Genomic DNA, 25,613 nt, shown 5'->3' on the forward strand with positions numbered 1-25,613 from the left:
GGGGGCCGGGGCCCCCAGGGGGGCCGCGATATGGTGCCAGGGGGGCCCCAGTTTTATGACATTTTATGAAATACATTAATTTATCATAAATTCTGTGTAATTAAACCTAAAAAAATAAGGCTACTAACCAAAAGCATGACTTTTTTGTATAATTTAATGTTTTTTTTTTTTGAATAGTTTTTTGTCAAAAAATTTCTGTCGGGGGCCGCGAAGGAATGCACCGTACACAAGGGGGGCCACACGCTGAAAAAGTTTGGGAACCACTGCCCTAGTGTGTTCTTAACCAAATTAAGCGAGAGAGAGAGAGAGAGAGAGAGAGAGAGAGAGTGAGAGAGACCTGAACACTGAACAAAATATTAATTTGAATTAATATTAGAACAAAATACAACCAACAGAAAATGTAAAACTTAATCAAAATGTACAACTAAAAAACTTAAAAACAACTGGACCTCTGGACCAGTGTTGTCTACATCTTGCAAAATGGTCTACGGGGGGAATAGATTCGCTATAACAGATGCGTGTTGTGCAAGCAGGGAGACCACATTGGGGAGTCTGTGTCTGCCAGCTTTCCATTACTATCTTTTATTAATCTGTCTGTCTATCTGTCTGTCCTTCCAACCAAATAATTCACCCACCAGATACAGATAGGCAGGTAAATGTATTTGTTCAGACCACCTTTATTTAACACCTAAATCCATTTGGTCTGTTTCTGCATTGAACCTAGCTGTTTAATCTCTGATTCTGGGTTACAAACAGACCATTGAACAAATGTGAATATGTGACAGTGTTGGTCAAATCCCATTTGTTATGGGGAATTAAATTTTGATTTCCCAGTGGGAAGCTCTCTTTGAAGAGGTGGGCTGTTGGCACTCATAGCAACAGAGATAATCAGACAGAAAGACAGACAGTGAGAGAGAGATTAGCTCTGAGACATGTTACTTAAAACTAGAGAATGATACTGCTACAACACACCAAAACTAGTTTTAAAAAGTAAAAAAATCGTATTTTGTATTAACACTGCTATGATTTCCAAAAACAACTTTTTGGACTGTATCCGTGTGGCCATAACTGATATAGCAACTGAAATTAGACACTGCAGCATTAAACAGCAATGATGCATATATAAACTCTGACTCATTTTCCTGTCTTGGTCATATTCAGCAATTATCTGGAAATGTTGCTAAACATCTATTGCAAAAACCAGGGATTGACCTCTGACAGTGTGCAGACATAACGAAATAATGCAAGAGATTACGTCATACATCAAATCAAGTGGACAATGAGCCAGAAAAACAAATCCATGTTTACTAAGATCATTTTTGGCATTATGTGAAAATTGTCCAAATGTGCAGATATCCAGACATTGCGGTGCCTTTCCAGCACTTCCTTCAAGATAAGCAATATGACAGCTGTGTGTGTGTGTGCAAACATGCTGCAAATGAAAAAACTGTACCTCAGTCATAACTCATGTTACTCACAATAAGGCTAGTGCCCACAGAATTCAAATATCCATCATTCACAAAGACTTCTGTTCTCTTATATTATATTTTTTAAAATATATTTTGCTAATTTTAATTTTCAGTTTAAATCCGCTTATCAGGCCATTCAGAAATACTGCTTTGTTGGCAGAATCCTTTAAACACCACGGCGATTTTTTTAGTCCTCTAAGTGCACGGAAGAAGAATCAAATGAACGACGCCGCACACACGTCACAGCTATTTTTAAGATGAAGTTTTGTACTATTACAAAATGACTCCCACATGAGTAAAATCTATTTTATTGTACTTTAAAATTAGTGTTTATACAATATCATCTTTTATTTTCATGTAGGAGGACAAACCTCAAGCCTCTTCTCAGTTAATGCATCTAAATAGTTTCTGTTGAGAAACTGGATGCTGTCTTATGTTTGTGGTCTGGCAAACTGCATGCCCACTGAGTGCTAAAAAACAGATAATTTAATTTGTACAAAATCAATAACAATTAAACTGTATAATGACTTCGATTTAGACAGCATGTGCTTCTTTGTATTCCTCCTCATTTATGTTGGCATCTCTGCTGTACTGAATGCATCTTGTTTTATCTTTTCAGACTTTCCCACAGGAAAATGATCTGTCGTCTGCCAGAAGTTTAGACCGCATGAGGACAACTAGCTTCTCCTTTTTTTCCCGTTGCAGTGCGTTAAACCTACAGATACTGTATCATCAATCTAAAAGCTTTGCCACGATCCTTTGTGAGTCCATCAAAGGGAAGATAAGAGTGGAGAGATTTTTTATACCTTCCTGTATTATTTACAAAAATAACAAGAGTGCATACCTGTAAGTTTCTTTAATGTGCTGCAACCGACTACATCCTGTTATATGAATTAACCAAAGAATATAAACAAGACAGTCAATATAGTGTAAACATGAAAGATAAGACTCAGCATTGACAAAGCCCAGAATTGTTCATTCAACACAGATGTGAGGCATTTACTAGACAAGATATTCAAAATGTTTAATGCTTTTCACAATACATTAAATCTGTTCCCAGCTTAGTTGGTTGGGAATCGAATTAGAAACACAAAGGTCATTCAGAATACCTTGAATGCACTGTAAATCACTAAAAACGTTATACATGTGGACATGTACTGTAGATAGCTAATTTAAATACAAGATACAAAAACATGATTACTTTCTACCAATATTACTTTAAATGATTTTTAACAGAAAGGTTAGAGCTAGACAAATCACAACCAATTTTACTCTCTAATTACAGTCTATTCAGTCTTTTCCATTCAGTTTCATTATGAATCAGTTGAATAGTAAAAGGTATATTCATAATCACACGAGGCTCGTGGGAGCATAGCGCATCAATCCTACCCAGATCCCCTGCTACGAGAGAGCGAGAGAGAGAGAGAGAGAGAGAGAGAGAGAGAGAGAGAGAGAGAGAGAGAGAGAGAGAGAGAGAGAGAGAGAGGAGAGAGAGAGAGAGAGAGAGAGAGAGAGAGAGAGAGAGAGAGAGAGAGAGAGAGAGAGAGAGAGAGAGAGAGAGAGAGAGAGAGAGAGAGTGTGTTGTGACAGAGACAAAACGGCTTTGGTCAGGCAGTCGCAAGGAAAGTTGGGCGCAAATTTGAATGTGGAATATTGAAATATTCAAGTTGTCAGGGTAAGTTTTACACGCAACTGATATGTCATATTTATATATTTTTGTGAGTCGTTTTCTATATATTTTTATTTCTATATATTTTTGTGTCGGAATTTCTTTGTTAAAGATTATGGTGAAGCGCTTTATAGATTAAAAAAGCAGCGCTGATATTTATGAAACGCTGTTTTTGACGTTGATTTTTGACGCGTTTCATCCAGATCTTTGAAACTCGTTAACTGAGAGAGTCACTCTTCATAAATCGCTGTCCTTATCAGGATCTTCACAAGCACAATGTTTCATTCAGATCGATGGAGATGCTTACACTGCTGTGAAGGAAGAATTGGCTGTCTACGGACCTCGGGCAAGTTCAGTTGCATGACACCGGCTGTATTTTCAAGTATTACCCAAAAATTTACCGTGGTAACCACAGTCATCACCAAAATACTATAGTAACAGTTATTCTTACTGAAGTAAATTGTCATTCTCACATCCTATAATTGCTAGAACTTCATTGCTAGATTATGACTTAAAGTCCCCATGAAATCAAAAAGAGTATTTTTTAGTATGAATAAGGGGGCTTTCACACTGGTAGTTTAGTGCGAAACAGGGCACAGTTCGCATGAAAAATTTGTAATGTGAAAGCTGTCATGCATGGCCGGAAGTGTACCGTGGTACTGAGCCTGAGACTACCTGAAGGAGGTGGTCTGAGTTGGTTGCAATCGAACTGTGGGGCTGTTTGCGTGAATGTGAAAGCACCTTGGACTGGAGGGCCACTCGTCCAGGAAACAAAGTAACCTGTGCATGCATTTTAGACAATGACGTTGATCATTAGTTTCCACAATACACGATTACCATGACAACTGAAGAATTGCGCATTCTAAAGCACATATGTGCAATTGTCGCTCTATCTGTTGTGCATGATAACACCAACATATAAAAAAAAAAAAAAAAACATGCTGAGTGCATTGCTGATGACGTGAGATTACACAAGTGAACCGGGGTTCGATAGAAACCAGACCAACGCTGCGGGTCATTCGCACTCGGACCGCAGCAAATGAGTACAGTATAAAAACGCTCTAATGCCGCTTTTCCATACATAGTACGCCCCGGTTTAGGTCGGGTCAGGTTGGATCAGCTCACCTCACTTTTGCTTGGTTATCTTTTCTCTCGAGTTAATAACACATCGGAGTGGGAGGGATTATAGGCGTGTCGTTATATTTGCGCTGCCTACTGCCGTGACATTTTGCAAGTGAGAGCATTGTTGGGATGCTATACATCCCCAAACATTCATTTATTTCTCAGTCCGCCACCAAATTAAAATTGACCATCCGAAATAGATGTTTGCACATTGCGTTTATCACTACCTCTGTCTCACATGAAAGTTTCTGTACGTCAGTCAAAGCGCTCCGCTGAGCCTCATTTAAGTTGCATTTAAGCATATATGCGGACGTGCATGTCGCGAATGTGCCGCCACAAACTGTAAGTCTGGAAAAAACTGGTATGGTGTTCCTGATTCTCAACCTGTGGATGTTTTCATCGCTAAAAGGGAGTTGGGAACTTATAGCAAAGCACAGATGACAACAGGTTTACTCGGAGCTGACTCGAAGGTAAAGCTAATCTTTTACATTATAGCGATGGCGCTGGTAGTGACGATTTTTTCAGACCAATCAGTGATTTACAGTGTTTTCACGTCACGTTTTGGTATCAGCTCGGGTGGCTTGAAACCCCAACCGAGGTGGTACTAAAAAAAGTATTGGGTACTAGTACTGCACCCAGTGGAAAAGTCCCCAAAAGTAAGCTGACCATGGGGTGTAAAGGAAAATGGCCATAAGTCAGCCTTACAAAATTTGCATTTAAAAGATTCATGAAAAACTTACTGCTACATCCAAAATGCCTACTTTCAAACTGTATAGTAGGGGAAAAGCAGAAGGCGAGGCGAGTAGTATATCCAAATTCATAGTATTTGAAAACAGTAGGCGAAAAGTTCAAATGTTAATACATGTACATAAGAAAAACAGTTGTTCCTTGTGGTTAAATTGTGCATGTTTAACTTATTCCAAGTTAACAACTCTCTTGTTGTATGAATTTTATTAATACTACTCAAATTCATACAATTCATATGCTTTTTAAATTATAATGTGACTGTGAATTGAAATGAAGACTCCATGATATTGGCTATTTGAAACAGAGGAGGGGCTACTCAGTACAGTATGTCCCAGTCTAACTTCCTGTTTTAGTGGAAATTACATCAACCATCAACCTAAGTGCACATTTCAAGGAACTTTAGTGGGTATTTAGAAAATTCTGGGTTATTTTCAACCCATTGTTGGGTTTAAAAGGGATATAATTTAACCTAAGCTGTGTTGTTTCAACCCCAAATCTAGCCATCTAAATAGACTTGGAAGATATGAAAGTGTTGCTGTTGTTAGTGGAAATGACTGTGGCGTGCTTTCGTGTTTATCGTGGCTACTGCACTCTGGAGTGTCTACACGGCTGTGATGTATTAGTAATTGTTGGCACAGGACGTGTATTTGGAATGGTTGGAGAGTCATTTCCTTAGAAAGACATTCAGTACTCTAAGATCTTAACAGCTGCAGAATAAATAACTCTTTGATGAGTCAACATGACATCCATACCAACAACCTTTCCATACCAACAACAAGTGCTCTGACCCTCTGTCTGCCTATACACATAGACTGAGGCCATGCATACATACAGTACAATCCATGCCACAAATTCTGCACAGGACCCCAAGAGTATAAACTTCAATGTGACAAACTGATTCACACCGTGTAAAACATTAATAGTACAGAAGATCTGTTTTCTGTAAAATTAATCATATTTAGCAACTGATTTAAAGCTTATGTTTCTGTTCCACTTGTTACCCTTGGCCTAAAATTGCATTGGTGTTGAATGACAAAACGTTAATGACTTTTGTTATTTTTCATCATTATTCTGTCCATACTATTCCTTAAAGCAGAGGTTCTCAGCTCTGGCCCTCGAGATCCTCTTTCCTGAAGAGTTTAGCTCCAGCCCTGATCAAACACACCTGAGCAAGCTAATCAATGTCTTCAGGAATACCAGAAAATTGCTGGCAGGTGAGTTTGATCAGGGCTGGAGCTAAACTCTGCAGGAAAGTGGATCTCGAGGGCCAGAGTTGAGAACCTTTGCCTTGAGGTATGTCAGAAAAGACCCTTTTATTATTTTTTTTGTATGGAGTTCCTGTTGCTGTCAGCAGTGTTGGAAGTCAGCACTGAGTGTCAGCAGGGTTTCTCACACAGACCTCAGACTAGGGCTTAGGGCTTTTATTGACATTTCTTGTCTTTATTTCTTGTGAGTGTCACAAAGCTTGGCCTGACAAGTAGACAGGTAGACCCTTTGGCTTCTGACGTACGTGTGTGTGTGTGTGTGTGTGTGTGTGTGCGCGCGTGCGTGCGTGCGTGCGTGCGTGCGTGTAAGTTTCACTCACCTGCAGTATACTTGTTTATGGTTGTCTGGTTGTGGATTGGTAAAAAGATATAAAGCAGATGGAAAAAAAGGAAATGGGATAAAATTATTGCTTATTCGCATGATTATGTAAATGCTTTGCATTCTCTCTTTGTGCAATTTCATAGTGGCGAATCAGATATTATACAGCTTTGGATTTTTATTATTGTGTGATCTGTGCAAGACAAAAAGAAAGAGATATTTTAAAACTACTAGCAGTAGCTAAACTCAAGGAATCAACTCTTGCATATTCTGAAACTTGTCTTTTTACACATACTTTATTGCGTTTCCTTTTTTATTTTTGAATCAGTAAGCGCTTTATTGCCAAGTGTGCTTGCATGCACATAAACTTTTACCCAAAGCTTCATGACATCCAAGTGCAGACCTCCAAATATAACAGCAAGATATCAAATACAACAGCAATAATAAAATTAAACCGTAAAATATAAAATTACATGTTTAAAATATATATTTTAAAATGACATTATTATATATGAAAATATATATTATAAAAATTAACAGTATTTATGTATGTGTGTATGTTTATGTGTATATGTGTGTATGTATGTGTGTGTTTATTGGAACATACAGTAGGCACATTTCGTGTTATTTTAGCTGTTTACCAACTTTATTCCAGTTATAGTCACACAATGAATGTTCAAAGTGCACACAGCTTAAGCCCAAAAGAGTATAGGCCCAAAAAGAATGGTCTGATTTTAAGAACTTGACAGCCTAATAGCTAGTCATATGCTAGCATAGTGCAATGTAAAGCTATTTCTGTGATTTGTTTAATTTAAATTGTAAAATGTCCTAAAATTTCTGAAATTCCAACTTTGGCCACTTAAAGGGCGCACTTGAAAAAAATGAAAAGATCCTAATATTATAATCTTTCAGTCATTGCTTTTTGCAAAACTGATCTACTGTCATTTATTTGTCAGTGTAAAATTGACTCATGCTTTTGTTTGTATTAACCTCCATCTTGTGTTTCAGACAGTGTAGCCTACAAGTGCAGAAGACCATGAGTGACATTGCAGTTCATTTAAGTTCATACATATTTCCCTTAAAAACAAACACTGCTTTATTTAAAATTGGCCTATCAGCTGCCACAACTAGGGATGGGCATTCGATTAAATTTTTTTAGTCGATTGTCGGGAGAATTAATGATCGATACGAACGATAAGAGTGTTTACCTCCATGAGACCTTTATTACAAGATCAACTTGTGGCAAACAGTTAAAGGGGAATTCCGCCCTAAAACGGAATTTAGGGTGTTTTTTCGTTGTTAACGAGTCAAAGTTTCATTTAAAAGCATATTTATGACTAAAGAGCAACATTTAAGATATTTAAGATTTTCGTTTTCTGGTAAACTGGCCTTTGAATGGGAGTGAATAGGGCATGTCGATTGAGCGCACAAAATCTCTATTTTTACAACACTAAGGAGGCTCGACACAACGTGATACTTTACTCGAAGTATCACGTGGGTCTCTACACATGAACGCGAGCATTGAGAACATTGTTTGTGTACACAGATTTTAGTAAAAGCGAAAAGTTTGGAACAACTTACCGTGCTGTTAAACTGCGTCCCGCCGCCATCTTGCCAGTCATGAGAAATCGATCTCAGAATGCGACATAAGGAGGAAGGAGAGTAAAGATGGATAGCTCCTAAAGCATAGTTCCATATAAATGCACGGATAATTTGTTGTTTTGTCTCAAGTGAAAAACAATATTGACCCTGTAGTTGAAAAGTAGCGTCCTATGGAGTCCATTCAATCGCATTCTGAAATCGATTGCTCATGACTGGCAATATGGCGGCGGGACGCAGTTTAACAGCACGGTAAGTTGTTCCAAACTTTTCGCTTTTACTAAAATCTGTGTACACAAACAATGTTCTCAATGCTCGCGTTCATGTGTAGAGACCCACGTGATACTTCGAGTAAAGTATCACGTTGTGTCGAGCCTCCTTAGTGTTGTAAAAATAGAGATTTTGTGCGCTCAATCGACATGCCCTATTCACTCCCATTCAAAGGCCAGTTTACCAGAAAACGAAAATCTTAAATATCTTAAATGTTGCTCTTTAGTCATAAATATGCTTTTAAATGAAAGTTTGACTCGTTAACAACGAAAAAAACACCCTAAATTCCGTTTTAGGGCGGAATTCCCCTTTAAACTACATTTAGTTAGACAAACGGAACATATATGCGCTTGAATATGCAGTGCTCTAAAGCAGCGGAACCTGCAGCTAGGAGCCGCATTCTTAAACAGAGACCTCATTTGTTCCAAAAAATCATGACCTCTTCATGATTTTTTTTTTAAATCAAAACGGAAGGTCACAGATAACGAAGTATGGTGTCAAATATTGCACCCTGGTGGTAAAATGTTGAATTGCTGCCACACAGTGAAATTCATTTATTTCCTTCAAGACACACGCTACGCTAGGCAACGCAACCTGCATTAGATAAAAAAAGTATTCGATTAATCAATAACAAATTAACGTCATCGACTAAATTCTTAACAATCAATTATCGATCGTCGATAAATCATGCCCATCCCTAGCCACAACAAATCAATAAAATCAACAATAATCGACAATGCATGTCATTATCATTTAGTTGGTCTGTGATGACACAAAACACTTTCAACAAAATTTGTTACAATTAAACTTAACAAGGTGTTTTTAAATTAAAGCAGCTCAAACATGCATTTTAGTCCAGGACTAGGATAAGCACTGTCCGGGAAACCGCCCCAATATGTTTTGTTTATTTATATTTTGACATTTTAAATATTTTACTATTTAAAAGCTGCACACATTTCTTTTATTTAAGACTTAAAATATAAAAATCAAAAAGGTTAAGTAAAACTCTGTCCAATTTAGTACTTTATTTAGCTATAATAAATGAAACGTATATACTAGTTAATATTTAGGTTTTTATTCGATTAATCAGAAAAATAATCGTCCGATTAATCGATTATGAAAATATTGGTATTAGCCCTAATCACTACACCGCATAATCAGATGCAAAACCCTCTTGCTTTTTATCAGGCTCTTATGTTTAGGTTGAGTAATTTCAGTTTAATGACTATTATAAGGAATTGAAATATTTTTTTTTCAAAAATATCACTTTAGTCATTTATCTGATAATGAATAAATGTAAACATCTTTCACTGCAAAACCCTATAAGTGCATGCAAACTTTTTTGAAAAAAAAAAACATATTTGGTCAAGCCATAGTTGCAAAATCACTAAAGACGCAACTAGAAACATTGCAAATGATGAAAGTCAAAATTACAAAGGTAAAAATTACAAAACTGAACTATAAGTTAGGGGGCACTGTGATGCATGTGATTAAATATAATCCTTTTTCGTTTCACATTCGTCTTTCGTGCACTTTGAGGACTTTGCTGAAAAATTGATGTGGCGTTTAATGGATTCAACAAACCAGTATTTCTGAAATTGAATGTATTAGATGAACCTATAATACGCACCGAGAGCATTCAGTTATTATCATTATCTCATACAGTATATAACCTGCTCCTTACCTCACTCCTGTGACAATAATAGACCTAATATGTAGCATAGTGCGTTGTAATGCTATTCTGAAATTTGCGTCATTTACGATAATCTCAATTTTGGCCACTGGAAAAAACTACCACTGATCTAGCGTCAGCTATTTATTTAAAAGTCATTGTAAATATTAAATCATACACATTTGTTTGTATTAACCTTCATGTTGTGTTCAGTGTAGCCTACAAGTCCAGAAGACCATGAGTGTCATTATAGAGTAATATGTAAGCAGCATTAGCTTGCCTGAGTGGTTTTTGAGAGTCTTAATGGTGTCAGAGTGGTATTTGTCCTTGTGTTAAGCAGGCTGAAAGATCCAAATAGGGAGACGCCTCACCCTCATTCAGTGATCCATAGTTGGGTTGTGTTAATGGCTTGTTAACTTCAATCATAACATATTTCTGGTAACTCTAAAGTGACTTTTACGGCAATGGACTCACCATACAGTTACAATACACTATTTCCTGTGTATTTTGCGCTAAAACTCAATTTTTATGTTTTCATGGATTCTTTCCAGAAAGAAACAATGCAGGAGTGCTTCAGAAAGTTAGTGGGAATTACTTGATGGCCCATTCCACTGGTGTGATTGATTTTGCAGCCACCTTGAGAGTTTCACTGCTTAACGTTTTAATAATACCACAATGCGGATGCAAATATTCTTACGGTTTATTCCTGACAGAATGTTTTTATGTAATATAGGTACATAGAGTGAATAAATGCAGTCAGATGTAAGCTTTATATTTGGTAAATAATTAAGAAGCTACTGGAAATGTATTGCACAACTGCAGATTTAGATCGCACTTATAATTTAAATTTACTTCGAATGTCTGCCCGCCTGGGGCCAAGTTTTACACCCAGTCATGTTCCTTTGGACCAGACACATAAATATTGTGAACCGCAGCAGTGGTGCCTGATCCATAAGTTGCATGAGTCTCGCTCTCTCTCGCTCGCTACTGGTCATCTATGCCAGGAGCTTTGGTCTGCTGCCCTCTTTAATGATGCATGGAACATTTGCCAGCCACTATCCCAAGATAGGATGGGGACGGTGGCATTTTCTGGTTAAAAAGGCTTCATTGTTGCAGTTTAGAATAGCATGGCCTACTGAGGAAGGGTACAAAGTGTGCTGTCTAATCTGAGTTTGTTTTCTAAAATTACAGAAGCACATGAAGAGTTCAGATGCAAACCCCTCATCTTTTTGTAAATGTTTTTTTTTAATCAGGCTCTTATATTTAGGTTCAATAATTCACTTTAATGTCAATCAAAATGAATTGCATGCAAACTTTGTTTGAAAAAAATGTATGTTTTTAAAGCAAAATTCACTTCTTTGGACAAGACATAGTAAACCGTTGCAAAATCACTAAACATGAGAAACATTGCAAACAATGAAGCCAGAATTCCAATGTGGAAATGAAGAAACTGAACCATACATAAGGGGGCGCTGTGATGCATGTGGCTACCACATTCGGGTTGTATTCAGGTCCAAGTACTTGCATTGGACCCAAGTTTGAATGTGATTAACGGTCGTTTCACATTCATCTTCTGTGCACTTTTGAGGTCATTGCTAAAAAATCCACATGGCGTTTAACAGATTCAACAAACCAGTTTTTTTTTTTTTTTGAAGTGAAGGTATTTAATGAACATATAACACGTGCCGAGATTTGGTTAATATCATTATCTCATTTTTGATTGAGGTGGCGTCTAACCGCTTTTGCATCTGAGCTCTTCACATATAATCTGCTTCTTACCTCACTCCTGTGACAATTCATCCGGCATCCTTCCTCCACCCCAACTCCGTAACGCAATGAGACAGAACTCTTTGGTTTATTTATAGTTCACAGTGTTCACTGGCACAGAGAAATACACAGTCTCTATTCCCTCGATGTTCAGTTTTATACTTCTCTTTTTGTATCATAAGTCTCCTTTAGCAGATTTAATTAAAGGTCCAGTCCCACGTATAGTTTATTTATGAGATCAATTCAAGTTGCTGTTATCTTTCAGTTCAGAGTCAGTGTGACTTGACATTTTGGTGCACCTCTGACATTGGCTACACATTATCCTTGTGAGTTGTGCATTGGGGTGGCAACAAATAAGAGGCTATTGATTAACTGGCAACAGGAACTTGAATGTATTGTTGTATTGTGTCCGCCTCTGGGACATAAATGCTGTTGAAAAGCTTGTCTTAAGTTGCCCATCAAGAACATAATAGTGTTTCAAGAAAGCATTATCCGGAAGAACATAATGGTTAAACGCATTATCATGTTGCTGTTAATGAATTTTAAATTATGCTGTGGAAAATTTGTGGATAAACAAACCAGTTACACCATGGCTACATTCACACAGCAGCAAAACATTTCCAATTTAGGGTGCTAAATATGGGTCAGTTCATTCACAGTTTGATTATGGTATGAATGCCACCCACATTTTATCACTGAAGTTAATCCCTTAAAGAGCACATATTATGCAAAATCAACATAAATGTGTGTTGAGAGTGTGTGAACACAACAACCCTACAATGAAAAATTCACCCTTTCCTATTTTTTTAATCCCCATTACACCAAAGCAGTTTCATTAGACATGCTGCTTTGATTTTCTTGTTAATGTGACATCACACAAACAAAGCCCCACCCAAGACCTCTGACTGACTAATTTTACCCAAAAGCTCTTCTAAATGTATTTCACTAATCCTTTCAGCCCTAGTGCCAACATTGTCAAATATCTTTGTTGTCGTGTAGTTGACAAGCGCTAGCGTGTAATGCAGCCCTTAAAATGTGCGATAGAAGAAGATCGATGATGCTGTCATTTGTAATACATAAAATACAGAACTTGCCTTTCACGGGAGCACAACGTGCATGTTTGAGCACTTAAAGAGGAAATATCCCAGTGCAAGAGGAGCCGGTCAGAGGTAACTTAAGTGTTCTCCAGCTGGAGCTACGTTAACTAACTTGGCGGTAAATCTCTATTAGATAAATGAGAATGACGTACTAATATTGCAGTAATAATATAAACAGTAATAATATAATGAGTACACTTTGTAATAAGGGTCCATGAATTATGAACTCATTTTTACTTCAGCCTGAACTAATGCTGAGTTAAGGCATGGACTATTCATAAACTAATGAAGATGAGTCATCATTATAACTATCTACATAACTATCATTCAGGATAGTGATGGTAAATAATGTTATTATAGTAACACTTTTAGGTCTTAAGACTAAGAGATGTTTGTGTTAAGAAATTTAGTCTGTAATGCTGCTTAGTTTTTTTTTTCAATTGAAAGAGAACAGAATATTTAAACAATGCTTAGAGAGCATTTGTATGTAATTTGAGTTGGACAGAAACCTTAAAGTTTAAAGTTCATTAAAACAGCTATATAAAATGCTGAAGTGATTTTCTTTTTTATTTATTAGTTAAAACTAAGGGCCCTATTTTAACGATCTAAGCGCATTGTCTAAAGCGCACAGTGCAACGTCTAAATGGGCGTGTCCAAATTCACTTTTGCTTATTTAACGACTGGAAAAAAATTTGTGCGCCGAGTGCATGGTCGAAAAGGGTTGGTCCTTTAGTTAAATGAGTAATGGGAGTATTTTGGGCGTAACGTGCAATAAACCAATGAGAGTCTCCGCTCTCATCCCCTTTAAAAGCCAGTTGCGCTGGTGCTATGTCTAATCCCTATTTAGATGACGGACTTTGTAAACTTAAAAACTATACGGAGAAAGGAGATCCCCAGTTTAAGATTAATGTTAAATAATTGTGTTGTTTTTCACTTGTATTGAACTTTTTTCATTTTTTATTAAAACCTTTAAAACCCGTTTTCTTTAAGTCATGGAAGTAAAAAAGCAGGCTTTTAATTGCTTTAAATGTATGGCTATCCAATATCATCAAAAAATAATTTACAAGTATGTAAGAAAAAGTTTGTACTCTAAAAATACTTTCTTTGTAACAAACAGGAGATAAAGAATTTACAAACGGCTATCTGCACATTTCAGCACTACTTAAAAATGTTTCTCACCCCACCATATCCACAGGTACAGAGTCATCATATACAATAAATCCGTAAGGTAGCATTTAAAAAAAAAACATTTAAAAACAGATGCATTTGTTAAAGCAAAGCATTTATTTACTTACCAGGCTGCAGGTGAAGCAGCTCTTTGTGCCTTCTAACATCTCATCATCTGTCCTCATTTATGTCCAAGAGACTCAATAATAATCTTTTACATTCAATCCTTTAATCTTTCATATTTAAAAGCGTTTTTGTGCTGCTGCGCATTTATGTATGCAATAAGCAAACCCGCGTTGTCGTCCCGTTTATAGGCGAATATTACTAATGCGCTCTTTAAATAACAAAAAAACATAATGCGCCAGGTTTTTGTTGATCAATGGCGTAGTCTATTTTAGTTCCCTCAAAATAGCAACGTGCCAACAATGCGCCTGAACACACCATGGGCGCAAAAGGGGGCGCAAATGCATTTGCTATTTAAACAACGTGGTGCTAATCGTGAAAATGATAATTGCACAGGGTGGAAACTAGCAAAAGACACTTGCGTCGCGCATTGCGCTGCATTGCGCCGTGTGTAAGATACAGCCCTTAATGTTTTAACTAATTGAAAAAGCTGAATAATCGTTCAAAACGTACTGATTAATCATATAAATAATCGATGATTAGTCGATTAATCGGTCTAATAATCAATAGATTAGTCGATTGTCAAAATAATCTTTGTTGCAGCCATAGTTGGCACATTGTTGCGCTAATGCGGCTAAAGATGCTATTGTATCAGACTGTATTCACAGAAATCAGATTTTATTTTTAACCAAAAGCTCTTATACTGTCTGTTGCTAAGGGAGTGAAGAGCTGTAGTTCATTTGCATTTAAAGGTCTCGTTCTTTCTGATCCCATTTCTTTAAACCCTATAGTTAGTGTGTAATGTTGCTATAATAGCATAAATAATACCTGTCAATTGATAAAGCTCAAAGTTCACTGCCAGGAGATAAAATTAACGGAATTCGCCTTTTAAAGTCTACAGCGAACAGCCGGTTTGGACTACAATCTACTTCTTGCTTTAATGATGTCAATAAAACAGTTTTTTGACTAAACTATGCCCACAAGAATACATCAGTCACAAACTAACGGCAAGCTAAGCTGCTATCAAATCACAACACACTAAACAAACTACACAATCAGAACTCGTTAGTTAGGAAGACATCAGCCCTTTTAGAGGACAGTGAAAACCGCAGTATACAGATAAGTAAATTGTGTGAAAAATAATGGGCCCTATTTTAAAGCAACACTAAAGAGTTCCTGCTCTTTGCCCCCCCCTACAGGTTAGAAGCGTAATTGCTCATGCACTGTCGTAAATACTGCAGCATAGCTGGCTCTGATTAGATTGTAGGTCTGCCATAAAGCAAGTTTTTGTAGTTTTCACTCAAACTACAGGACCACTACCCGACGGTTGGAAACTTGTTTAGTGCGGTTTTGGCCGATAGAGGGCTGCAAAGCAAATGTGAAAGTGCCGTTCACCCTGTTTTGAGTGGATGAATCACTGAAACTTTTTTGGAAACGTTATTTTAAGGTAAAAAAACTCTTTGGTGTTGCTTTAACGATCTGAAATGCAGGTGGGAAGCGCAAAGCGCAAGTGACTTCGTGGGCGGATCTTGGGCGCTGTAGCTATTTTCCCAGCGGGAGAAATAACTCATGCGCCAGACGCAAATCAATAAGGGGTTGGTCTGAAGTAGGTTCATTATTCATAGGTGTGGTTTGGGCGTAACGTCAAATAAACCAATCAGAACGTTATCCAACATTCCCTTTAAATGCAAGTGCGCAAGTTCCATGGCGGATTGCTATTATTATGACGGATTTACCAGGCGCACGCCAGGAGCGGTTCATAGCCGAGGAGACCGACGTTCTTGTAAGAGCAGTCAAAGACAGAGAAGTTGTTTTGAATGGGGATGGGAGAAATCCACCCAAATCAGCGTCGGTTAAACAGGTGTGGGAGGAAATAGCCACAATTGTCTTATCAGCTGGCATCCCCAGGACGTTACGCCGCAAGCGCTACAATGATGTCAGGAGATGGGGGAATCCCAAGCTTGCCAGCATAAATCGGGCACACCGTGTAACATTCTATTTTTTTCTGGTGGCGCAATTGTTTTTTGAAACTGCAAAATAGCATTAGGGATGGTTTGTGCCGAAACACGCCTCCTTTTTTGAGCTGAACCGCCCAGGGAGCGCAAGTTCATTCCCTAGTTTGCCGACGTGCGTCAGTGGAGGGAAAAACCCGCTGTGCACCGGTGCAAAATACGAATTATACATGCGCCACTGACAAACTCAATTGCGCTGGGTGCAAGATAGGGCCCAATGTGTTTTTTACACGTGAAACATGAACACATTATATTGCGCACTGTAAACACAATCAAAGCTGCAAAACCACAGAAAGAACGGGACCTTTAAGGTACACACATGAAAACAGCGTTTCCCCCCCCACCCAAATAGGGGCATTTTGGACATGCTATAACCAATGATCTGTAGAGTATTTTGAGCTGAAACTTTACAGACTCATTCTAGGCACACCTGAGACTTGTATAACATATTGTAAAAATGGGACATAATAGGTTCCCCTTTAAAGAGGTGACTGTATAACTGGCTGCTCTACTCTGTCTCATGTTTTGTTGCGGGTTCTGGTAAGTCACAGATATGGAGATATGAGCTTTGTGTAAATTAAAGGTTTGGATTGTTGTCTTTCACCATAGCGGCTTCCACACATCTGGTCGAGATGCAAGGGTGCACTCAGTTGCTGTCAGTTAATTAGGATTTGATGAATGAACTTGTGGTGCGAATGGACTTGTTTGTTAAAGTGAATAATGTTGTGTCACTTATGTCAAGACTTTCTGGTGCATTTTTGTAGACTATTTTTTACTTTAGCCCATCCTTCTTTCTTTCGTTCTTTCGTTCTTTCTTTCGTTCTTTCGTTCGTTCTTTCTTTCTTTCGTTCTTTCTTTCTTTCTTTCTTTCTTTCTTTGTTAGGTAATTCATCTAAGTTAAGCACCTGAGGGAACATCCCTTCTCTCATCTCTTTTGTTTATTTACACTTTTTCTTTTCTGGTGTGTTATTGCTCATTTCACTGAGGGTTACATAAACACATCTCCAGTGCTTTCTCGCTCTGGTGCCACACAAGGCGTGCACCAAACACAATGAAGTTTTCTATCATAATCCTGACAGTCTGAAATCAACAGCAAACCACATCCCTCGTGCCTTATGCGCTGAGACACAAACATCTTTATGTTGCAAAATAAATTTACCAAACACAAGTCTGTTATCTTATTCATCCTGAATGAATATCAGTAAGAGAAAGACGTTCATAACGTTGCCCTAAACACACATGTCAGCCAGATGTGTCCCACTGTCACAAAAATTAACTGCCTTATTGCCTAGGTATCTGCTTAAGTTGTTTCCATGCCCTGCTGAAGTAAATAAATGATACTGTACTGTCCAATGAAACATACCCGTAAAAAAGGCTTTCTTTATTTTTTTATCCAATTGTTAATACAGAAAATGGAAAAAAAAAATGAAATCAATAAATAAGATAATAAGATTCACATTTGTTGCTTATTCAGATGTGTTTTACTAGCCTAACAAAATAATAATTTATGCCGTGTTTGTATGTATGAAAATGGGAAAAATGCCCAAAAATTACCTTTCAGAAATGCAAAATGGCACTCTTTTCAGTTTTTGTGGTTTCTGTTAATAACTGTTTATTTTATGGTCATGTCTCCATAAAAGTGGAAAATAGGAGCTTGTCATTGCAAGTGATTTTTCAAGCCTGAAAGTAATTTTGGAAATGCTAACGCTTTATGAATGAATGAAAGGTGTTATTTGTTATGCATACAGTATGCGCTGATTGCTTTCATTATGGTGAAACGGAAACTTTGACAATGGCGAATATGCAGCTGGATATGTAACTGAACCTAATAGGTTTTATGTTGTATAGCTCAGGGAGCGTCTGAGTTTCTCACGGCACAACCGTATTAATTGAACTGTCACTCTGGAGACTAAACTGTTATCTCTGGGCTGTTTGTGTCACACATCACATTCTTGTACACAGAGGATTTATTCATAATAGCTTTTGATTTATTTGATGTCTTCTGAATGTTATTTCTTTGCAGGAAATGGTTAAACAATCAACACAATTGCATAACTGCATTTAGTTACCATTTTATACGGTGGATAAGAACATATTCATATGAATATCTCATTTGTTTAGTACATTCTGCTTTCGCCTTTGTGATGTTGAGTTTGGGGATGGGGCTGCATGTATGTTTTTTTCAAATAATTGTACATTTGTACATGAGTCAGCTGCCTCGTAAAATACAAATTTCCCTCAGACTATAAGAATTCAAAAGAATAAAGATTCTGAGAAAAGATTTTTATGTTGATAAACATTTGCAATAAAACTTAATAATTCAAGGGACTGGGCAAAATTTAAGAGATTTTACACAACGCTTCCAGGTGACTTGAATGGTTAAACCACCTTCTTTTAGCACAGATTATTTGATGAAATCCGTATATATTAAAAATAACAGACTAATGTTCAGACTCGGCTCCACTAAGCTTCATTATCTACTTCTATCAGCTGCTACGTTCCTTCATTTCCTCTCGCTTGTACTGACTGTGGCATAGATCTTATCTCTGCGTGTTCTTCCTCTATTGACACCGAACTAATTGAATGTGTGTACTTGTCAGTCGGTATGTGTGTGATGGGACTATAGGGGAATTTAGATGAGCAAAGGCACAGATGAGCCGGATTCTTCAACACCAGCACCAGTTTTTCGTTCCCTGCTGTAATCGTCTTTGGCTTGTTCATTGTAGGTCTACAGGTATTTATTATAAGTAAATATATATATATATATATATATATATATATATATATATATATATATATATATATATATATATATATATATATATATATATATATATATATATATTTTTTTTTATGTCACTTTAAACAGAGCAGATAAATGAGTGTGGAATTTACAGTAGTTTGTTTACATTGTGTTTTCTAATTCTATATACTTTTAAAAATGCTGGGTAATTTTCAAAATAATCCCAACCCCTTGGATTGTAATTGAACCTATGCTGGGTTGTTTCAACTCAAAATGCTGGGTTGTTTCAACCAATGGTTGGGTCAAATATAAACATTTTCTGGGTTAATGTAACCCAAACGTCTGGGTTTGTTTCTTTTTGACCCAAAGCTCGCATGTATATGTAGTATTTCTCCAATCTCCATGTTATATTTTGTGTTTAGTTTTGTCTCTCTTAAGGTGTTTTGTTTCTATGTAGGCTTCAACATGAGCAATGACTTTCACCCGGGACCTTTTAGGCATTCTCTTTCCATACAGATCCATTCCTGTGTACTCTGATCCATTAGTCATGGCAGTGCCTGGCACAGACAGGGCAGCTTCTGTGCTCAGAGGCAGCGGTCTTGCCAGTAATGCCCCAATCCCCCTCACACTCCTTGTGACTGTGGGTTTGACAGGCAGGGTGCACAGAAAGACACATGTGCTCTAGAATTATGTTCATTTTGAGCTTTTGTCAGGATCAGTTATTTGGTATAGTGGATCAGTCGCTGGGTTGAAAAATGTCTAGCATAAGAACACGTACTGGTTATTGTTTTTTTGTGATAAAAGCAGCACTGTGAATGTTATTGCGATAGTATCTTGCAATAATATGTGGCCTTTACATGATTTAATACATTGCAGAGAATAATTGCATTCACAAGAAGACAAGTACTTTTTCATAAAACAGATTTTTCTAGATAAACCACCATTAGTAGACTGCTTTCCTCTCTTTGTTGAAGCATCAGAACCAACCAGATTGGACTGACTTTGGGTCAAGGACTGCTTGTTCATCAAATCTGCTTGAGGAAGGGAGTAGAGATCCTCATGGGACCACTTACAGTAGATCCGAAAACCCATGGGTCGACCCGAGTGGGTTTGGGTTTTAAAATTTCACGTGTGCCCCTGGACACAGGTCAGGTATAATATTAGTGGTTTCGGGTAATTTAAAGGGGCCATGGCATGAAAATCGGACTTTTTACATGTTTAAGTGCTATGATTGGGTCCCAGTGCTTCTATCAACTTAGAAAATGTGAAAAAGATCAACCCAGTAACTTAGTTTAAATAAACCATTCTACACAAGCACATAAAAAAATAGTTAGTTGAAATTTGGCTCTCCTTATGATGTCATAAGGAGCTCTTATTATAATAATACCACCCCTTAATCTGCACTATCCAACCACAAAACTGCCATTTAGTGCAGAGAAAGAGAGAGCGAGAGAGAAAATAATTCACATGACAATTGAGTTTCAATTGCAACAAACCACCATCATTGTGATCAGTGTTTGCACTTCATCCGTTCATGTGCATTTTAAAGGACACAGCACATTTTTGCACACACCTACAAAGTGTCAATTTTAACATGTTATAATAAATTATATATATGGTATTTTGAGCTTAAACTTCACATGTGTACTCTGGGGATACCGAAGATTTATTTTAAATCTTAAAGTCTTGTGCCCATGGCCCCTTTAAAATGAATGTGTTTGTTTCTGAATGACCAGAGAAGACCCAAACTATATAGCGCGTGTGCATCAAGTTTTTTATCCAACCCCACCTTAGGGGCTGTCCACACGGAGACGCGAATCACCGTATACGTATAAATTTGTTATCGTATTGGCGTTTCATCCACACGGATCCGGCGTTTTGGGAGACTGAATCCGCTATTTTTTGAAACCGGGTCCTAAAGTGGATCAATCTGAAACCGACACCCTTGCGGTTTCGTCTGTACAGCCAATCCGTATATTTTGTGAAGCGAAAACGTCATCACATCACGTGTCGGAAGTGTCACACGTAACAGCAACAACAATAACGGCGAACTACGTGATTGTGTTCGTGCTACAGAAGCTACTAAAGCCTACTAGCTTTATTACAGCAAAATCTATTGCTTCTATGCAATTGTGGTGACCAACAAGCGATAATGGACAACACCATGCGTTGGTTATGCGCATGCTCAAAGTCTTCTTCTCCGTGTATAGTGTATATCTGTGGCAGAATTACAGCGCCCCATACTGGTCCGGCATATATACTACACCGCTTTCAGTAGGTTTCAGTGGTTTCGTGTTTACGGATTTTTTTTTTTGAGCAAGGAAAAAAATGATCGGATAGGGAATGCACCGGCTTCATGTGGACATAGCCTTAGTTTGCCAAGAGACTTGCAACATCGTGTGGCTGGTGGTAAGATAATTTTCGTTGAGCCAGACCTGTCAATCAATTTTAAAATGCACACTGCAGAGTTACCTTGGTGCCGTTGTCAGATGAAAATAAATTGAGCAGCTTGCCAAATTGGTAGCGAGGCCACCATGGTTTCTTTCTGGTGCATGCGGGCTGCTGACTGCACACATGTCGGTTTACATTCGGGTTATAAAAAATTGCCACGTGTTGAGTCAGGCTCGGGTCTAATTTTGTCGAGTTTATCTTTAAAAGAAAAAGATTTTTGCACTTAGGGTTCGGCTAAAAAGTGATTCATTTCGGGTCAGGTACATTTCTTTAGCCCCGACATGACCTCTAGTTTACAAAGCATATTTTTTCTCAGATATGACACACCACCTTTAAGGAACATTGCATTACGTACTTGTACGTTTGAATGTGCTTGCATAAACAGGATGAAGAGCATCTCTAAAAGTGCAGTATGTGCTTGAGCTCACCTGTTGTTTTGATTGACAGATATAATTATGTTGCTTCTCAGTAACGAATTTCAACTCAACTGCATCTTCACGTTGTCCCAGACTCCTCCTTTACTTCAGTAAGATTCATAATGAAGACACATTCACAGATGGCTCATCTCCTCATACTTATATCTGGGTTTGTTATTCTACAATTTATTTCAAGTGACAGCTCACGACGTCAGCCTAACCCTGTGCTAAAGTCATCAGAAATCTAATACTGATGCTTAAAATAGAAACCCACGCCGAAAAAGAAGGATGTTTACCTTAGCCTCCTGTTTCCAGCATAGTGAGTCCTCCCTTATTCCCAATTAACATGACTCAGACACACAATCTGTCAAAAGATTTTCATTTAGGGTCATCATGTACTTTACACGTAAACACTCCTAGAATCTACTTTCCATGGCAACACAGATCAATGACACCTGCCTTCATCTCCATGGGAACGCACATGTCCTCATTTGACTACCTCTTTTCATTTTTCATTAATCTTTCTCTCTCTCTCTCTCTTCCTGCCTTTTTAAAACCGTGCACAAATAGGAAATTATCTATAATTTATAAGCCCCACATCTATGTACTATGCAGTATTAGTTCAGCATGGTTTACTGTGGTATGTGTGGTTCTTAGTAGAGTCACATTTCTGTTAATGACTTTCTTAGGGTTAATTTAACCACAGTTAGGCAGTAAATAACAGTCCTGAACTGTCTGATGAAATGATGAAGGCAAACCCTCCGCCAGAGCACCCAGTAGACTCTTTAATCTGCCAAAAGAAGAGATACAAGATCAACAAAATTTATTTTAGGTTTTAAAAAGGGCCGGTTCTAACATTTCCAACCTTGCATATCCAGCAATAACAAGACTTTATTTCTATTTCAAGGAGAAATGTTTTGTTATTCATTGGTGTGCCAGCGTTTTCTTTCCTCACCTGACTGTGAAGTTTAAAACAAATGATTGTGATTAAGCGTTCTCGAATTTAATGCACATACATGCTGAATGGAAAAATGAGCACATTTATATTCCCAAATATTGGATACTATCAACTGCCACCTATAATAGAGTTTTTTATTTGTAGGAATAATTAAACATTTAGTTAAAGGTACAGTATGGGTTTTTAGCAGCATCTAGTGGTGAGATTGCAAATTTCAACCAACCTTAACAGGACAAACATGTCATCGTCGGAGTCAACATAGGGACGAAAGCAGTCTGTAGGCCAGTTTGTCTGGTTAGAGCTACAGTAGAAACATGACTTCCATGTAAGGAGACCCGTGATGTATGTTGATAAAAACGGCTTATTGTAAGGTAACAAAAAAATTACAGTTCATAATGTGAGGTCTTTATAAACCAATGATTATATAGTTATGTATATTATTTTGCATTTCTGTCAAGAAGTTACACATTGCACCTTTAAATTTTATGGCAGCTCCCTGGCAACCCTGGCATTTTTTGTCATCTGATTTTGGTAGCTTGATTTTCAGTTCTTCTTTATAACGTTAAAATAAAACCTTTATTTTATTGTTTTTTTTTTTAACAGTTCAGGATTGTACTGTATGATGCTTATGTTGTGAGAAGATCGGCTAATGCTTCTTCTCAAGTTATTATATGCATAATAAAGACAATAATGAAACCCCACCCCTAACCTCAACATCACGGGGTGAAAGCAAATTGTACCAAAAAAAACTACATACAGTACAAATTATGAACCTCGTAAAATTAAATACAAATAGCCATGAGATTGCATTGATATGGAAGTGAGAGAGGGAAAGAGAGTGAGAGAGATTGATGTTAAATAAAAAATAATAATCTGCTTGCAGCTGGTCTACTTTGATCTTAATTAGGCATGTCCTGAGGCTATCATGACTGGATGGATTAAACATTAAACTCTCCAAAACACACATCGCACACAGACACAATGCCCACATACATACCCACTCACACTGTACGCTACACACACATTGTGGTCTGTATGGTCTTTGAGCCATTGTTTCTCTGATGTTAATCCAAACCTCATCACAGTGTTATTGGCACAGCACATGTGGGAGACAAACAGATTTTTTTCATAGCCAGCATCTCACCTCTTTAATGTCTCAGTTTGTACTCCTAGACCAAAATTAAATTCAGTGGAGAAAACGGCCTCTAAAAGTCCCCATGTAATTGATCATTTTATCACTTAAAACTTTGTGCATAACATGTAAAGCATATGTTTTTTTCTGTGACAGTAATTTTTGCATGCTTTAGAACAGCTGAATGTAACCCTATACCCTCGCCTCCTTTAGTACACGCAGTGCTATGAATATGCAAATTAGTCTACGCCAATAGCCACGTGGTTAGTGCGCTGACACATAGATGATTATCAGTCATGCGACCTTTAAGTCATCCGCCCTTTTTTCAGCTTACTGCCGCCATCTTGAGTACCTACCGAGTACCAGCAGGCTACTGACAAGCATTGGCTAGCTTGCTACGATTTCCGGATTTCTTATCTTTTACTGCTTTGAATCTTGCGGATACAGGAAATGGTTACGAAAGACAACATTTCACACTTCGACTGTCATGAAAAGAAACAATACTTAAAAAAAATTAAATCTTGGTTAGGGTGTGATGCCTACTCGATCCCTGATGCGTTCTTCCAGCGGCTGTCCGCTGCTACCGAACTACCACTGTTTTTACAACATAAGAAGGCGCGACACAACATGAAACTTTGCTCGAAGTATCACCTGGATCTCTAGACATGAACGTGAGCATTGAGAACATTGTTTGTGTACACAGTTTACTAAAAAGAAAGGTTTTGAATAACTGACTTTGGCTGTTTTGGTGTCCGCTCGCCATCTTTGCCAGACATAAAGAATCGAATGCGAATGAATGAATCTCATATAAATCTCCTTTTTCAACTAGAAGGTCAATATTGTTTTTCACTTGCGACAAAACAACAAATTATCCGTGCATTTATATGGAACTATGCTTTAGGAGCTATCCGTCTTTACTCTCCTCCTTCCCTATGTCGCATTCGGAGATTGATATGACGGAGACTGTCATGACTGGCAAGATTGCGGCGAGCGGACATCAAAACAGTCAAAGTAAGTTGTTCAAAACTTTCATTTTAGTAAACTCTGTGTACACAAACAATCTTCTCAATGCTCGAGTTCATGTGTAGAGACACAGGTGATACTTCGGGCAAAGTATCATGTTGTGTCGAGCCTTCTTAGTGTTGATAAATAGCGATTTTGATGCTCACAACATATTGAAGGCATAGCTTCTAGTTCTTTTGCGACCACAGGTACTCAAAATGGCGGAAGACAAGTTTGAGATGCGAGTGACGTCAGCTGATATTCATGAATAGCGTCAGTGCCCTCACGGTGACACGAGTTTGACTCCGGTCAATCTTTCCTGTCATCGCTCTACTACACTATCCAAATAAAGGCCTAAAGCCCCTAAAATGTAATTTAAAAAAAGAATATGAAAATTAGTCCCCGCCTCTACTCAATCGCTTGGGCCATAGATTTGAATATGCAAATTAGTCCCCCTCCTCCTCTTAATTTCTTTTCCCGCCATTGGAGAGTTATCTCGTCAATTAAGAGAAATCGCTTCCCTACCAATGACGAGTTTTTACGACAATCTATATTTACGCTGTTATCCACTAGGTGCCGCGCTTACCTTATAAACTTACCTAATATCAACACT

The 25,613-nt window shown here is 37.8% G+C and overlaps 1 protein-coding gene across 4 annotated transcripts in view; it reads left to right on the forward strand.

Moving 5' to 3' along the window:
* The first annotated feature begins 3,021 nt into the window (after positions 1-3,021).
* The window catches only part of chst15 (carbohydrate (N-acetylgalactosamine 4-sulfate 6-O) sulfotransferase 15), a 33,594-nt gene continuing 11,002 nt past the window's right edge, over positions 3,022-25,613 (forward strand). Inside the window, exons 1-2 of one of the 4 annotated variants that reach the window (XM_065297404.2) lie at positions 3,022-3,144; positions 3,428-3,593. The gene's annotated coding sequence lies outside the window, so the exon portion shown is untranslated. Of the gene's footprint in view, positions 3,145-3,341; positions 3,594-25,613 lie in introns of all 4 variants that reach the window. The other 3 variants (XM_065297401.2, XM_065244926.2, XM_065297402.2) reach the window with 3 other exon arrangements.

This window comes from Paramisgurnus dabryanus, chromosome 17 (genome assembly GCF_030506205.2).
Source record: "Paramisgurnus dabryanus chromosome 17, PD_genome_1.1, whole genome shotgun sequence".
NCBI lineage: Eukaryota > Metazoa > Chordata > Actinopteri > Cypriniformes > Cobitidae > Paramisgurnus > Paramisgurnus dabryanus.